We start from the raw sequence: 16068 nt of genomic DNA on the forward strand, positions 1-16068 counted from the left end.
TTTTAATATTTATTTCTTAGTTTTCGGCGGACATAACATATTTTGTTTGTATGTGGTGCTGAGGATCGAACCCGGGCCGCACGCATGCTAGGCGAGCGCGCTACCACTTGAGCCACATCCCCAGCCCCCTAGAATATTTTAAATAAAGAAAATTGGGAGAAATATGTATGTGTGTATGTGTGTATATTATTATTAGAGTGTGTTAAATATATAATGTTAGAAACAACTTTTGATTTAAAATTATTTTACTGGGGCTGGGGATGTGGCTCAAGCGGTAGCGCGCTCGCCTGCCATGCGTGCGGCCCGGGTTCGATCCTCAGCACCACATACCAACAAAGATGTTGTGTCCGCCGAGAACTAAAAAATAAATATTAACATTCTCTCTCTCTCTCTCTCTCTCTCTCTCTCTCTCTCTCACTCTCTCTTTTAAAAAATTATTTTACTCAGCTTTTTACAACAAAGTTAATATTTTGTTCAAAATAATTAAAAATTTGGGATACAGGTTATTTCTCAGGTCAGGCAGACTGACACATTTTATGAAGGGTCTTTGTGTGTTAGAGAAGCATTATCTTTGAGGTTAGATAGTAAGCAAGATATTTTCTTCAAGGCTTCCCGGATAATATTTGGCAAGACAGGTCTGGGAATCTGGCATTCTGTCATAAATGTGAATGTCATTGATTCTCTCCTTCCTAAAGTGGCCACTGGAAATGTTTATGGGGCAGGTAGCATGTGGAAAACATAAGTTTTCAGGGGTCAGCCAAGGCACGAGGGCTGCTTGAGCCCTGCTTGCTGAGGGCGTCTGCCCCGTGGAGGGACAGCAGGCCAGAGGGGCGGGCAGGAGTTATGGGGGACAAGGGGGTCGGGCTTAGGGAGCCTGGCATTTCCTAAGTACCTGGTATCTGCAGGTCCTCCCAGGGGTCACCTAAATTCCTCATAACTTCCCACTGAAGTAAGTCAGCCATATTTATCCCCGTTTTCGGATAAGAAGGAGGGGGCTTAGAAATTGACCTGTTCCTGACCCGGGTACCGTGGAGTTCTTGCCGCTTTCCTCGTTTAAGGGAAACCTGTGATTAATTTATGCTTTGCTTTAGCTTGGTAATTGCAGAATGTTAAAGTGGGTTCTTTATTCATTTTTCCATGTTACTGGAAAATGAGAACTCGGTTTTCTGTATGGTCACACCAGGTCCAGCCTGGCCCTGTGCTCTGTGCTGTCTAGAGGAGAGCGCTTGGCTCCAGGCAGTACCTGTGGACGGCTAGAATGATTTATTGAGAAAGTGGCACCATGTTGAACGCAGAGATGCTCACAAAATAGTTAAAAATCCCGTCTTCGTGGGGTTTGCACGACTTCTTGATGGTCTAGCTTGAGAAGTACCTGAGCGGTTCCTTTCCTGTCAGTGACGAGTCTCCGCATGTCTGTTTCCTGCTCTCCAGTCTCCTCGTGCTGGGCTGGGGGCAGGCCTGGGGGACAGGCTGTGTGCTCTGGGCCGGACGTGCTGCTCTTTTATTGCTGGTTGGTGGGGTGGATGGAGCAGAAGTCACTCTCAAGGTGACTTGCGTTACAGGCTGTACCCGTTCCTCGCACCCTGCTATTCGTAAGTCTCTGTTTCCTTCTGTCAAAGCCACAGCTTCTCAGGGCTCCGTCCAGGGCCAGCCAGACCCTAAGCCTGGCGCGCTCTTGTTTCATCACAGGTCTCTTCCTGAGATATACTCCCTACTTTTCAGATAATGAGTTCCTGCTGAAACATCAGCCCTGGTCACCCTTTCTGATCCTGTCCACATCCCCATAGTGTCTTTGCAGAACTTTTTCCTAGTGTGTGGCCATGGTGTTGGAGGAGGTTGTGCCTGTGCCTGTCAACCCTGTGGGAAGGCCCCCCCAGGTGATGGGCACCTAGCCATGGGCGTCATCCTGTGGCTGCTGCTGAATTTGAAGACCCTTATTCTCCAGAGGCCGTGCCAGGCCCCAGAGGTGTGCCATTTTATCTGCACAGCCTCTTACGCAGATTGGATTCCATTTTACAGATGAGCAGGTATTTTTCTCTGAAGTACTTGGAGCATTAGAAAGCCCTGTCTTGTGGAGAATCAGAGTTAGGGCGGTGGTTGTGGCTCAGTGGTAGAGCGCTTGCTGAGCCTGGGTTGATCCCAGCACCACATAAGACTAAACAAAATAAAGGTATTGTGTCCATGTATAACTAAAAAACATTAAAAAAAAAAAAAAAGAATCAAAGGAGCAGATTCCAGAGACTGTCAGAGCCTGCATCCCAGCACCCCGTTCTGTTGCATTGCTCTCTTGCTGTCTCTGATCTCTTGTTTTCCACTTTGCAATTTATACCCTTATCCAGAGATGTCCCTCCCTCGAGAGTTCTGCCCCATCAGAGTGTGGGGTGGGGAAGAACCCCAGAAACTGCTGCCTGGCTGCACAGGAAAAGCATCCGCTCCTCCTCTGTGGACAAAGGACCACAGAGGCCCTTTGTGTGACAGGAAGTCCTGTGTCTAGAAGGGGCTGCCTCAGAGTGGAGGGGTTCAGAGAAGCTGGAGAGGTCGACCTGGGGCCGCTCTGACTCGTGCTGTTGTTAATAGTGCCCTTTGTCTGTCTTGGGAACCTGCGTGGCTCCTCCCCGGCTGCCCCCAGCCCCTGTTCCAGGCCGTCAGCGTTTTTCTTCTCCCTCTTGCCCCTCACGTTTGCCCTCATGGAGAATGCCCCCGTTTTCTGGCCTGAATAAAGGACAATCTCTTGACCCATTCTATATTTTTTTCCCTTCTACTTTTGCCAAAGATTATTTTCTGAAAGATCATTTTCTGATTCTTCTGGGTCTATGTAGTTTTTTTTTTTTTTTTTTTTGGTGCTGGGGATTGAACTCAGGGCCTTGTGCATTCGAGGCATATCCCAGCCCATGTGTAACTTCTGTTTTAGAGGTTTTTATTTTTGGTGCCGAGGATTAAACCCAAGGATGCTTAATCATCGAGCCACATCCCCAGCCCTTGTTAAATATTCTATTTAGAAACAGGGTCTCCTGAGTTGTTTAATGCCTTGCTAAGTTGCTGAGGCTAGCTTTGAACTTGCAGTCCTCCTGCTTCAGCCTCCAGAGCTGTGCTATCACGCCCGGCCTTTTTAGGGTTTACATGTAGTTCTTGAATGGGAAACTGCAGCTTAAGGAAGAGGCACCCACGAGGAGGTGCATCTGACTGAGGGAGGATCTTCAGGAAGTGCTCGATGTGACATGACGGCTGGCCCCGGTGGTGCCCCTCAAAGACTGGCACAAAGGGGAGCAGAGACTCGAAAGTGCAGGGAATAAAGATGAAATGCAGTCCCGAATCAGTATTCCAGTCCTCTACAGCCTTGTCACCTCTCTTGTCACTTTGGGGGACTGTGGTTAGGATGTGAAGACACCCTGAAGTGAGGGGGTCCTAGTGTGCTCAGTCCTGACGCCTGGCCTGATGTCAGGGGAACGAAGCATGTGCACATGTGTGTGATGCAGGAGGGCTTCTGAGCCTGTGTGGGAGCACCTCGGCGGCACGTGTGGCAGAGCTGGGGGGCTCCCTGCTGTGCGATGTCGGTGAGTTGAAAGCACTGTTCCCACAGCCCTCAGTGAGTGGCTGCGTGTGGCCGCCTGGGCAGTCAGGTGGCTGAGTGTGGTGGCCTGGGCAGTCAGGTGGCTGCTCGTGTCTGTGGGCAGGAGGAGCTTCTGTCTGATGTGCCTCACTGGAGCTGAGATTTTTTGAGATCTCTGACCATGGGCATAGTCTCCATGTTCAGAACAGGAGAAAATCAAACTGCAGAAACGCAGTGTACCCAGCAGGCGGGTTAGAACCGGGAGGAGGGGGCGGAGCGATGGTGGGGGTCAGTGTTCACCAGGAGTGAGCAGGAAGGAGTGGGCATCAAGGACTGGCAGTACTGCTTCTGTGGGGCTCTGAGGCTGGGATGAAGATGGAGCAGCGGCCAGTGCCAGACAGTGGGTGGTGGGTTCCGAGCCAAGGACCGAGGAGGGCTGACCCATGAGGGACTGCTCTTCAGGTTTCTGGTGTGTACCATTAATGCAGATACCAGCTCAAAGGAGGAGCCTGATTCTGTGATGACCGGCAGGAGCCGAGGCAACGAGGCCTGGGCAGGTCTGGAAGGTCTGGATGATGAGGTGCTATTGTGTGGGTTTCTGGAGGTGCTTTGGCCCCTACAGGGTAAGGGGAACCCAGAGGGACCTCTCCCAGGCCTGACAATGCCAGATGGCCTGCCAGCCCCCCTCTGAACTTCAGGAACCCCACTATGGAGGAATTTCTTCCTGGAATTCCTATGGAGGAGATTCCCCGTGAAGGAGGAATAGCATTTCTCCTTGTTTATTTCAAATACGCATCTTCTACAGACCAGAGGCTGCCGGGCCTCGGCCCCTCCCACCCTTGTCCCTGCCAGCCTGCTTCGCTGACTTGGCTCATCAACGTGGTTAGGATTGGTTCAGACATCCAGTCACCCAGCAAACATTCGAGTGTCCATCTATAATATAGTGGGCCCTCTAGGGAGGCAGGGGAGAAAATGCCAACCCTCGCCCCTGACGTTCACATGTGATCAGTGTCTGTGTGCAGTTTTGCTTATGCCCAGTCTCAAATGCAGAACGGCTCACCTGCTGTCCTTTATGGTGGCCATGCAGTGTCCATTCTTCAGTTTACCCTGGTGTCCTTGGTGTTTGAACTTGTAACTTGTCTCCAAATGTCTGCTACTGGGATGAACAATCTGTTCCAGCTCTTTTCCCTTGGGACTTATTTTCTCCGAGCGTAGTCCCCAGAGGGGACTGCGGGGTCAGAGGTTGTGGCTGTTAGCTGCCTTGTTCTGTGTTTCCAGATTTTTCCATGAAGCCTGTCATCAGTGTTGAAACACCTTCCTACTCCCTCCAGCCCCACCCAGCTGGCATTGTCGAGTTCACTTGTATTTTTACAAGTTGTTTCCATTTGTTGAGGAAGTTGTGCTCTCTCTGCCACACAGCAGTTGGTTGTGTTGTATTAGCAACGTCATCCCCCAGGAACAAGCGGACCCCAGATTTCAGAGACCAAACACAGATGTCTTTATTTTCGCTCTGCAGTCTCCTGTGCTGTGGTTGAAGTGCCGTCGCACGCAGCCACCCAGGGGCCGGCCTGCCTCAGGAGCCCGCTGTCCTGCAGCTGCCCCTCGAGGCCTGCTCAGTGGCTGGGACAGCAGCAGGAAGGAGAGGGCCCGGACTCTGTGCAGCCTTTCCACCCGGCATGTGACCCAGACAACTGGCCCAGCCTGGCTGAGCAGCTGGGACTTCCACCGCTCTGGCTTGGCGCGCTCTCCTCCTCTTTGTCCCTCTCAGCTTCTAAGATAGTGGAATCGGATCCCCAGTCTTGGTGTCCGTCTTTAGAATATTTTTGGTGATGAGATTTTATCAGCTGTGTCTTATTCCTTTCTTTGCTTTCTACATTATGTCGTGTTATACAAAGGTTCAAATAATTACATGTTTGGAGCATATTCTTGTTTTTCTCTGATATCTTTTTTTTTTTTTTAACATTACAAACTCATCTTCTCAATGCCAGAGAAGAATTGTTTTCTTTGAGTTGCTTAAAATGGATCTTATTTAGTTCCCAGGATGCTTCAAGTTAATCAAAGTATGTAATGGCAGGTCATTTTAATCCAGGGTAACTTTGGTCCCTCGTGATGCCTGTTTGTTCTGAAACATTAAACTTACATGCACAACATCGCCATACTCCTTAGGATCAAAGCACTCAAACGAGTTAGGAGTAGCTTGTCTGGGTGGAGGGCATCAGCGAAAGACAGACCTTCCCCGTGCCTGGGATTAGGATGATGACTGCTCTCTTGCTACTTCTGTCCAACACTGTGTCGAAGGTTCCAGCAGGAAAACTAGGCAAGAGGAAAAAATAAAAGGCGTATAATTGGAAAGGAAAAAGTTAATCTGTCTCTGGTGACAGGTGGCACGATCTTATATAGAAAAGTCTTCCTTAAACTTGTAGTCCACCAAAACCTAATAGGTTTAGTATCCTTTATCCAGAATGCTTGGGGGAAGAAGTGTTTCAGGGTTTGGAGTTTTATAGATTTTGGAGTATTTGTGTGGACTTTATTGGTTGAGCATCCTTCACCTGAAAAACCAGTATCTGAAGTGCCCTCAAATCAAGAGCTTTTTGAGTACTAACGTGACACTACTCAAATTTCAGATTTTGTATATTTGAAGTAGGGATGCTCAACCTGTATTAGAACTAGTACAAGTTTGGCAAGATTGCAGAATACCAGGTGTGACGGTATACACCAAAAATCCCAGCAACTCAGCTGAGGCAGAAGGATCACAAGTTTGAGGCCAGCCTCAGCAACTTAAGTGAGGCCCTAAGAAACTTAGTGAGACCTTGTCTCAAAGTAAGAAATAAAAGGGCTGAGGATGTGGCTCAGTGGTTAAACGCCCCTGGATTCAATTCCGAGTATAAAAAAAGAAAGCCAACAAGCCAGTTTGGAAATTCCTAAAATTCAGGGACCTAGAATGTACTTAAAACAGTTTTAAAGAACCAAAACAAAGTTGGAGTACCCACACTTTCAAATTTCCAAATTTTTACCAATCTTTTGTGCTCTAGACAGTGTGGTACTGGCATAGATGAACACACAGAGCAACAGGGTAGAATTGAGAGTGTGTAACAAAACTCCTGTATTTGTGGTCAGTTGATTTTGGCAAGACACTGAGCCGATTCAGTGGAGGGAATGATAATCTTCAACAGGAGGTGCCAGGATGACTAGGTGTCACATGAGAGGAGCCAGTTTGAATCTCTGCCTCATGCTGTGCATAAATTGAACTCCACATGGTAGACCAGAGACCTCAGCCAGGCTCTGTGGTATGTGCTCAGAGGCTGAGGTAGGAGGATCACAGGTTCAGGGCCAGCCTGGGCAACATAGCTAACCTTCATCTCAAAAAACAAGGCTGGGCTGGAGCCGTGGCAGCGGTAGAGCGCTCGCCTTACATGTGCAGGGCCCTGGGTTCGATCCTCAGCACCACATAAAAATAAACAAATAAATAAATAAAAGTAATATGTCCAACTACAACTAAAAAATAAATATTTCTTAAACAAAACAGGGCTGGGGTGTGGCTCAGTGGTAGAGCACTTGCTAGCATACACGAGGCACTAAATTAGATTCTGAGCACTGCATATAAATAAATAAAGGTCCATTGACAACTAAAAAAAGAAAAATTAAAACAAACAGAAAGACTTAACTGGATCAGAGACCTAAATGCAAGCGTGAAACCTGTAAAACTCTCAAGAATAAAATATTGACATAAATCTTTGTTACCTTGAATTAGATGATGATATCCTAGATATAAAGCCATCAACATCAAAACACAGAAAACAAAAGAAAATGTGGATCAGTTGAACTTCATAAAAATTAACCTTTCTGCTTCCAAGGATGCTGTCAAGAAAGTGAAAAGGCAAGTCACAGCACGGAAGGAAACACTCTGAAGTCACACATTGATCCAGGACTCTTAAAACTCAACAATGAAAAACAGACAATTAAAAAACGAGCAAAGGATCTAAAGAGAGACCACTCCAAAGATAGTGTTCAAATGGCAGTAAGCACAGGAAAACATCAGTGTCATTAGTCATCAGGACAACGCAAACCAGAATCAGTGAATCAGACGGTCATGAGAAGAACGAATGCTGGTGAGGACGTGAGAAATCGGAAGCCTCACGCGTCGCTGGCAGAGTGGCGCATCCACTGTGGAAGACGATCTCTCTGCACGTCGGGAGCCCCCGACTCTGGGAAGCAGCAATTCCTCTTGTAAGTTTCTACCGGAAAGAAATGAAGACACATGTCCACAAATTCTCGTGGTCTTCTTCATACTGCCCCACAGTGGTAATGGGTAAATAAGTTGTGGTGTGTCCATTCAATGGAATATTCTCTAGAAACGAAAGGAGTGAAGTATTGATAAGGCTGCAGAAGCCTGGGCCTCACAGACATTGTGCTTAATGAAAGATGCCAGTCACACAAGGCCACACTGAAATGTCCGGAACAGGCAAATCTGGAGACAGACAATAGATCGGTGGTTGCCAGGGCCCTGGGTGACTGCTAAAGGGGGTGAAGCTTCTTTTAGGATGACAGAAGTATTCTAGAATTAACCTACAAATCACCATGTGCAAGCCAGGCACAGTGGCGCATGTCTGTAATCCCAGTGGCCTAGGAGGCTGACGAAGGAGGATCACAAGTTCAAACCCAGCCTCAGCAAAAGCGAGGCTGTAAGCACCTCAATGAGACCCTGTCTCTAAATAAAATACAAAATAAGGCTGGGGATGTGGCTCAGTGGTCGAGTGCCCCTGAGTTCAATCCCTGGTCCCCCCCTCCAAAAAAACAAAAAAACAAATCACCATGTGTATTGTAAGTGGCTGGATTGTGTGTGAATTCTATCTTAAAGCTGTTAGTGAAATAGCAGAACTTCCTAGTGCTCAGTGCTCAGCCCTTGGCCCTCCTGAGCAGCTCTCCTGGCTATGCCATTTCATTTCTTTGTCTATTCTGGACAGACTTACACGAGGCCCTTACAGCCAGACTCCTTGGCACCCTGCATCCAGGGTGGTGCAGAGCTGTAGGGGACTTGCGCAGTGGTCCACGGTGGTGTGTGTTTGGGGGGTCAGTTTCAGACTTTGGCCCTTTTTAGTGGAGTCTACAGGGACTCAGGATAGGATCTGTGGCTCGGGAGTGAAGCACCTGAGGAAGTTGTCCCCAGGAGCCAGTGAGAGGGGACAGAAGGAGCATTTTTCCAGGACCAAAGGTTTCCCTTCCAGCGGTGGCCGCAGTTAGTTACAGGAGAGGAAGAAAGCTGACGGCCATCAGCCCGGCCCCTGCACAGTGCCATGAACATGAGGCCTTTGAAAAGACCGTTCATCTGGGCCAATGTCAGTTTTCTTTAAGGTAAAATCATGGAAAAAAACTGTGAAATCCAATTTAAGTTTAATCAGCCAGAACAGAAGCAGTGAACAAACCCTGCTGAGTATAAAAACCATCAGGAGACCTTTTCATTGTAGGTACAGAATTTCAATCTTTTTGAACCTTCTAAATTGTCTTCCAGGATGAAACCCGAGGCCTCAGGGCAGGGGAGGCTGAGGGGGTGCTGTGCCAGCTCCAAGGGAAGCCCAGGGGTGAGCGGGGCTGCCCTCCCCAGGCCATGCTTGTGAGGGCTCTGTGTCCCTGTCCCCTGGCCAGGCCTGCATTCTGGGGGCACACTTCCTACCTGACTGGCTGCCCTTAGAGACTGGCCTGCTCTCCCAGCTTTCATCATCCATAAAAGAGGAGCGGACACCGAGCTGAAAGTGCTAGAAGTGCCTAGTGCACGTGCCTCTGCGCGCAGCACACACCCCTTAGGCAGAGCCCCAGTTCCCAGCTTCTGCTCAGAGACGAAGACAACACAGGCCCACAGCCTCGCGACTCCCTGCAAGCCACTTCTTTCCTTTCATTGCAGAGTCGGAAAACTGTTCTACTGACTGAGTAATGGAGAGCGAGTTTGAGTTTTTACAAGCATGTGCTTCCATGTAGCTGTAGTCTGTCTCCCCTGAACAGCCGGCTGCGTCACAGGGGCTGGGTGCAGGTGTGAAGCCCACTAGGAGCGCCTCAGCCTCCACGGAGCAGGCACCTGGTGCGCAGGCAGGAGGACTCAGCTCAGGAGTCTGGGACGGTTCTGCTGTGCAGCCTCCTCCTGCAGGTCATCAGAGTCCTGCTCATGCCCTCCTCCCACGGCAGTCTCCAAAGAGGCAGGAACATGCAGGCACTCAGGACACCTGAGTGACCCAGTGAGAGACCGCAAGAGGCAATGATAGTGACCTGTCATTTGGCCTAACTGCTGGACAGGGCTTGTCCCTCCCTCTGGTAGTGGGTGAGGAGACGGAAGCTGCTGGGAAGTGACTTGTAAAAGCCAGGTTTCCCGACTCACCCTCCCACTGTGCGTTCTGCCCCTCAGCCTGGAAAGCAAAGTAGTTACATATTTCTCATAAAAACACTCCCTGGGGGTGCGCATGGCTCCCCACATGGCTGGCCCTCTAGGAGCTGGAGGGCTCCGTGGCTGAGAGGCACGCTCTGGTTCACCTAGTGCGGATGTAAGTGGGTCGCCGTGGATCATTTCTCTTTCAAATCTTTAGACTGTTCCTGTTCATTTCCTTGCACTGCTGTTTGCATTCTCACATTAATATCCGGCTTGAAAACTGTGTCCTTTTTGTCCTTTTTAAAGTAACTCTATTTTAAATCTGTGGAACAGTGACTCAATATTTAGGTTGGAAAATCTTCAGGCTGAATCTCCATATTCCCAGGGTCCTTGCCAACCAGATGTCTAAAGAAACATTGCTGTACAGTCAGCCTAAGGCACAGATCTGTCAGCTGACGTGTTTCTCGTTATGTAAGAAGAAATGATGCTGGAGACATTTCTGACCATGCTGCGAGCGGCAGCCCTTCACCAGTTCCATCCTGGGGGTGAACTGACAGCTGAGACCTTGTGACTGTGGGCCTCCTCCTACCTTTGCTGTTGGTTCTCTGTACCCTGAGGCTGCCACACCCCAGAGCATATCTAAAATGACCAGACGCCTGGCTATCAGCTTGTCTTCTTGCACTGTTAGGTCTAAAAGTTATTTTAGGGGAAATAGTCATTGTAACAGTTACTGCATGCACCCACACCCACTATTTCTTTTATATTTCTCACAAACAGTGTTTTTTCACAACATCTTTATTCTATTTATTTATTTTTATGTGGTGCTGAGAATCCAGCCCGGACCTCGCACGTGCTAGGCGAGCGCTCTACCACTGAACTACAGCCAGCCCACGAACAGTATTTTTTTAATACTGACTTCTCTACCTTCAGGATCCAGGGCCAACAGCATCTCCTCTCCTCCCTTCCCTGGCCTCCCTGCTCACTTCCTGAGCGCCTGATTTGGGTCCCACATAGATGAGCAGAGCAGAAGCCCTTCCTCATGGAGCTCCAGGTGGAGGACGAGGAAGACATGCTGTGGGAGGCCTGGCAGGGGTGGCCTACAGGAGGCAGAGAGGGGTTCAGAATTGCTTGAACCAAGCCAGCAGAAGCCCCCAGGGGTCCATGTCTCTGACTGGCCTCTAAATGGTGTGGGACCCCTGGGATTCTGGACCTTCCTGCTTCCTGGAGCTGTGTTGGGTAGAGAAGGCTCAGGCCATGTTCCTGCTCCTCACCCACAGGGGGCCCTGAAGGGACAGTCGAGGTGGGGGCCACATGGGGCTTGTGGAAGGGGTGGGTGTGACTGTTGAAAGCCTTGGGTGTGCTGGTGTGTGTCCAACCCCTCCTTGTACAGGACTCAGGGCAGGGCCACATATGCATGCACACACAGCAGCTCCTGAGCACCGGCTTGCGGATGATTGTGCCAGGAAATCTAGTCCAGGGGTCAGTGGTAGACATTGAGGGTGAGACAGAAGTTGCAAGAACGAGGTCATTTTGTTCCTTAAACTCATGCGTTGTCATTGCTCCTACTGTCTGGGTGGTCTTGGCGTCACCCTCTCCCCTGGGCTCCTGCAGTAGCTGTCTGCCCTCTGCAGACACTCCAGCAGCCTCCCTGGCCGCAGTGTGGGCTCTTCCTTTTGCCTGGGCTGGAGGCCCAGGCGGCTCCTCCTCCCAGATCATTTCAGGTGTTGATGAGGCCGTCCCAGTCATTCTGTTTAAAGCGCCTCAGCCTCTTTTCAGCTTCCTCCTGGTCCCTTTCTCCCACCCTTTTCATTGCCTTCTTTCTCTGCCTAGCAATTTCTCTGTCAGTCACCTGTACTAGAACACACACTCCACAGGTGCAGGGATTTCTGTTTTTTTTGTACCTGGTGGATTCCCCAGGATGTACTTGGTTGGGGAAACATCCCCAGAATGTTCTTGGCTGCATGGATTCCCAGTGCTGGGTGTGGGAAGAATGGAAAGTAAACAGAGGCTGGGTAGATGACCAGTGTGTGCCTAGTAAGTGTATGCTAACTTAAAGGAAAACCGCCTCTTCATTTGTTTATTTAAAAATCATCTGTTTTGACACCAGGTGCACAGTATGTATTCTCACTTATGACTTCCAGCAAGTCCATCCTTTGCCTGTGCTCCCAGCCTCCCCTCAGGTCGTTAGTCTGAGCAGACTGAAAGATCACCTGCCTTAGGAACAGGGAGATCCAAGGTCCAAGGAGGCTGTGCCCTGCCCCCAGGCATTCTGCTCAGCCTCACTAATTATGCCAGAGCCAGCGAAGGGAGCCTCTGCGAGTCTTTGCCAGACAAGAGGCAGGTGCCTCCCTGTAATCCCTGAGCTAAGCCTCAGGTCATGCCCACTTTGGGTGAAGACTGAATTATCTCGGAGACCTGTGCACTCACTGGACACTCGCACTCCCACCATGGCTATTAAACTTGATGGCTGAGGGTCCTGTGGAGCCCTTCTGGAACCTGCTCCCCAGGACGCACATTGATGTTGCTGCCTGCAGAAGGTCTGGTGCACCTGCTGATAGCATGTTCTCGTCAAAGGAGGTAGTTGTCCCTCCTTGAAGTTGGTGTGCATTTGGGTGGTTTCCTGGCGTTTTGGTAACAAGACAAATTGAAATTTCAGAGATTATGCAACTTAGTGAATAATTTTTATTGTAAAAGATTGAAAAACTAGGCTTACAGAATTGATTTTCAGGGGCTGCCAAAGTACAAGTCGTTGAAAGGGCTCAGCCAGCAGCAGAGCTTGTTCTCCACAGGTGTCCTGGAACTCTGGCTCCAGACCTAGGGTGGGAGGGGACCTGGTGTGTTCACAGGGTTGCAGGCAGAGGGGCAGTTGGTACCCGAGAGTGTTTCCTCCCCCCCCCCTTTTTTTAAATGGTGAATGAGAGAAGAGATGCTGCAAGTTAGGGCAGGGAAAAGGGAACGGGGCGGAGGGGCATGTCCTGGGTACAGCAGTCACTGAGCAGCTAGCTGCAGGTTCCGTGCAGGCACCAGGGCAGCCAGGCGACTTGAGTATGGTCCCTAGGAGCTGACGGCTTGCTTGGGGGAGCAGCAAGGTGGCCAGGTATGGGCACTGTGTAAGACTGTAGTGGCATGGAAGAGGAGGGGTGAGGTTCCAGCCTGGCCTTGCAGCTGACAGGAGTGGACTAGGAAGGGCAGTCAGGCCACAGCGTGCCACACGTGAAGTGCAGGAGGTCAGGGCCGAGCAGGTAGTGCAGGCATGAGTGGGAGGCCCCGAGGGTTTCCTGTGTGAGGCTGCAGGTGGTGCGGGGAGACCGGATCCAATGTGGGGGGTGTTCACACAAGCCAAGAAGGGGAGCACGGCATTGCGCACAGCTGCAGCTGGAAGGTAGAAGCCATGCCGTTGTTCTTGAGATTCACTGATTTGAACACTGGGTTTGGCACACTCTAGGGCCCTGGTTATTGTTTTGAATTTAGTTTGCTCTTATTAAGGGCCTCAGTGCTCCCGATGAATGTTCATTTCTGTACTCCCAGCCCAAAACATAAGATCTTATTTATGTGATAAAATTAGAGAAAAGTTCAAAGCTGCCTTTTTACTCCTGTTTGCCTCACGTTTCTGCAGTAGGGGAAATGCCTGGAAGACAAGTGTGTTAAAGAACGGGCTGTGCTCCAGCACTGAGGGGAACAGGGTGAGTCAGTGTAGCTTTTTGCTGGTATTTGAGTATCCGGTTTATTTTTAAACAGCTCTGCGCAACTGGAGTTTCTTTGGTGGTTTCTGTTACCATGACTCCATAATATTTCTTCAAATCTGCTTGTTCATACTTTCACACACTTGAGCATCAACTTTACAACCCTTAGAACCTCTTGTTCATAATGTCCATGTTCCTCCAGTTGTGACGGCAGTTTTCTCCACAAGGGAGGGGTTGGTTGTTTCAGTCACCTACAGAGGTTGGGAGAGGGAGGGTTGGCTCTGTGATGGCCCATGCAGTGGGCATGGGCTGGGGGCTCCACTGGAGTGTGAGTGGACAGGTCATGTCCTCTGCAAGCAGCCACTTCCACTCCCAGGTTCATGGTGGGAGAACAGGCTGCATGGGCCTCATGGGTGCAACCACTGTGCAGTGTGGTCCAGACAGCCAAGAGACCCTTGGTTCTCGGGCATCATCAAGCATGAGTATAGTTTTGTTCTCTTGATCTTGTGTAGTAATTTGTTTTTGGACTTGACTGAGACTTCCACTTTGGGCAGATCCATTGCTTTAAGAATCTGTAGTCTAAAGAAAAACCATGTTGGTCTTGTTATTCTCTGGCCATGTTTGCCTTTCCCGTTCTTCCAGGCATTTGGGATCATTCTAGGAGATTCTTCTCTGCGCTTCAGTGCTTTGAGAAATGTGAATTTACTGAAGAATTGCTCAGGGTTTAAAGAAAGCCCCAAGAATGCATGGAACCGCAGAGCTAGTTTGTGTCTAATCTCTTGAGGTCTGTGACCACCTCCACTTGAGTGATTCCTGATGCTTGAAAATTTTGAGTGTAGTTGACTGACGTATTTCCTGACAAAGTTGGTTCTCCTGGTGCAGAGGGGACTTGAAGAACAGAAGCAATGCAAACATGTGGCCTTCTAGAGGTGTGTGCTTCTGGGATGTTCTGGAGGCAACAGGAGGCTCCAGATGGGGAGGGCTTCTGACTTGATGGGCTGCACCACTGGCTGTTGAGCAAGAATTGGCATTTTGCCTTTGTTTATTTTTTTAAGGATTGGCTCTTTAATGATCACCAAAAAAAATTAAGTTTTACTCTCAGCTCAAGAAATATCTTTGGTTAATCTGAGTCTTTTTTTTTTTTTCTTTCCTGTGTTATCCAAGAGTTGTTAATATATAGCCTTCATGAGTGAAATTGATAGTGTAATTACTGTAAAGTTCCTGACCCTGATATGCTTTTCTAAAGTCAACACTTTACTCTTCAAAGACCTCAGCATGTGTCTGCCAGTTTGACGGGCAGGGAGGACCTGTCACTGTGGGTGAGGGGCCTGCTGTAGACAGCACCAAGCTCTGCGGTGGTGTGTGCTCTGAAGAAGCCTAGGAAGAGTTAGGATGAGAGCAGCGGGTTAGAATGGTGGCGGTGGGCTAGATTAGAGAGGATGGTCAGGGAGTGTCCCTGAGGAATGGCCCAGTGGTCTCGGGGAGCCAGCCATGCAGTTACTTCAGGGAAAAGCATTTCAGGCAGAGAACAGCATGTGCTTGTGTCCCAGAGTTCTGAGGTGGCGAGGTAACAGTGCTGGAGCAGAGCAGGACCAGCAGGAGAGGAGCATGGAGGGGACCAGTAGGAGGGCAGGCAGAGCCGGCTCCGAGTGACCTGCCACAAGGGGAAGGAATCGGGGTTTAACAGTGACGCAGTGCATGTGGAGCAGGAAGGTGATGTGATTGAGTGCCTGCACAAGTTACCATGAGGAGACTGGAAATTGTAAAGGAGGGTGGGTTTTCCTACCTAACGTTGGTATTCCTCCGGGAAACATCAAACTTGTACTTTCATTTCGCTTTGAAAATATGAAGTTATTGACATACCTGTATCTGTTATGATCCGGGATTCTGCAAAGTTTTCTGGGCTCATTTGGAAGAGAGTGTTGTGTCATTAAACAATAAGAGCGGCATGATCTGTGTGGTCCTGGTAATTTAAAACAGTATTTATAGCATGTAAAATAGTTCTTAGTCTAGCCAGTAGCTGGACAGTTACGAAGTGTGACAGTGTCTCAAGTTTGAACCACACAGCGATTTTGGGTAGAAAGACCCCAGTTCTCCCTGCCCCCTCACCCCATCCTCTCTGGGCAGGCACCAGTGTCCCATGGACACTGATGCCTGTGCCCTCTTCTGCCCCATCCACATCCCACCTCCACCCTTACCTAAGGTTTCCGGCGCCTGCCCCTCCCTGTATACCTGTGGTGTCACTGGTGTCACTGGCTGGGAAGCTGCTTCCTTAGAACCGTGGGTGGCGCACAGCTACTTCCACCTTGATTGAGGTTCATCTAATCTTGACCTTGAAGAACAATTAGTCCCTTGACCTCATCTGAGAGGCACTTTAGGGAGGGAGATAGTGTGAAAGGAGGTGCTGAGCCCTGACAGAGCAGGGCTCTTCTTGGAACCCTGAGATAGCAAAAGCAGCCTGCAAACTGGACCAACTGGAA

General features: G+C 49.5%; 1 protein-coding gene across 5 annotated transcripts in view; it reads left to right on the forward strand.

Moving 5' to 3' along the window:
• The window catches only part of Pacsin2 (protein kinase C and casein kinase substrate in neurons 2), a 110839-nt gene that overhangs the window by 53173 nt on the left and 41598 nt on the right, over nucleotides 1-16068 (forward strand). The gene's annotated exons all lie outside the window — the stretch shown is intronic.

The sequence above is a fragment of the Ictidomys tridecemlineatus genome, chromosome 6, assembly GCF_052094955.1.
Source record: "Ictidomys tridecemlineatus isolate mIctTri1 chromosome 6, mIctTri1.hap1, whole genome shotgun sequence".
NCBI lineage: Eukaryota > Metazoa > Chordata > Mammalia > Rodentia > Sciuridae > Ictidomys > Ictidomys tridecemlineatus.